General features: G+C 26.5%; 1 protein-coding gene across 1 annotated transcript in view; it reads right to left on the reverse strand.

Annotated features, from left to right (window-relative positions):
* LOC107632261 (rac-like GTP-binding protein RAC1) overlaps nt 1-810 on the reverse strand; it is a 10,783-nt gene extending 9,973 nt beyond the window's left edge. The window contains exon 1 of the mRNA XM_021118010.1: nt 785-810. The gene's annotated coding sequence lies outside the window, so the exon portion shown is untranslated. The remainder of the gene's footprint in view (nt 1-784) is intronic.

Genomic DNA, 1,609 nt, shown 5'->3' on the forward strand with positions numbered 1-1,609 from the left:
AAAATTATTTGCATAACATAAAGACTTAATTAAGAATATTTAAAATTATAGGAATTTGATTTTTTTTTTTTAATAATCTAAAAAAAATTAATTACAAAAGTCTACGTTGAGAGTATTCTCTCTCCCCCGGCGGGGCGAGAAATATTCTCCCCCGGCGGGGCGGGAAATATTCACTTTACATTACAATAAGAATGTGAATTTCATTTTGTTTTGCATGGTTGTTGAGTATGATGGCAAAAGAAAGTAAGCTAAGGCTGTTAAGGTGGCTAGTGGTACCACCCACCAAATCAGAGGTTATTTTAGACTTTAGAGCATTACTATTATGTAAAAGTAAAATCATAAACATGAGAAATATTATGCCTCGTTTGAAAAATTTTAAAAGTAATTTTTTTGAACTTATGATTTATAAAAATCTAAAGCGTACCAATGTCTTCAAAAACTACTTTAATTCTTGTGGACACAAAAGTGGTTTAATTCAGGTCCATCTGCCATTGATTGATTAGCAATTATGAAAGGAATAAGGTAGGAATAATTATCTTCCTATACAGAGATTAATATTATAGGCCCAACTACCAAATAAATGAACTACTTAATTATTAAAAGCACATAAATAATTTAATTAAAGTCTACCTATTCAAAGCGACGAAAAAGAGCATGGTAGGAATAATTTAATTAAAAGATACAATAATAATTATATATGTTAATCCTTATTCCCTTGACATGGGAATATACACATCTTTGGGGATGAGTTTAATTTAAAAATTTAAATTTTGACAATAATCACTATCTAAAAAAAATTGACAATAACTTTTTTCTGAAAATAAATTATTTTTAGGAATTATATTTTAAAGCTTCGAACAAACATAAGAATAATATAATTTCATAGACAATTTTCGAAACTAAAAAATCTTATGATAAAAAATATAAAAATAAATTAAAGGTGATCTTATTAATAATCTCCTTCTAAAATAACCCGCAATATGTACGGATGATTTTATTTTATTGAAAAATGAAACCAAAACTTAAAGATCAGAAATGATACTCATAGACATGTTTTATTTGGAAAGAATATAATTCACTCCACTTGAACTTCAACAAATCATTAGAAATAATACGCTATTAATTTACCATATAACCTTTTAGAACTGGTAGATGGATATTCATTAATTAAAGCTCAAACTTTTGTATCGCTAATAAGTTGTAACATTTTTTTTCCAAGTTACTAATCCATCATGTTCACAGATAAATGTCCACCAACCTTTATTAGCCTCAAAATTCCATTATATTATGATGATGTATCGGAGTCCTATTCAGTTCCTACCAAACACCAATGCATATGCTATGAACTCAGCTTTCTAAAGGGACATATATTTTGTATTGAAAACTCCCATTTTCACAATTTATTTTCCATTTTAATTTATTATTACTACATAATATGCATAGATATATCACTTCTTATTCAAAAGGTATCCTAAATTCCATCATAAACAATCTTTTATTTAAATATCTTGGGACACTTTTTCATTTATAAATAAGTGAAAGATTTTGCTAACAAATATTGTAAGAGCACAAATTAAAGGTATTTATTTTGAAATTTATTTTTGGATTT

This window comes from Arachis ipaensis, chromosome B03 (assembly GCF_000816755.2).
Source record: "Arachis ipaensis cultivar K30076 chromosome B03, Araip1.1, whole genome shotgun sequence".
NCBI classification, from domain to species: domain Eukaryota; kingdom Viridiplantae; phylum Streptophyta; class Magnoliopsida; order Fabales; family Fabaceae; genus Arachis; species Arachis ipaensis.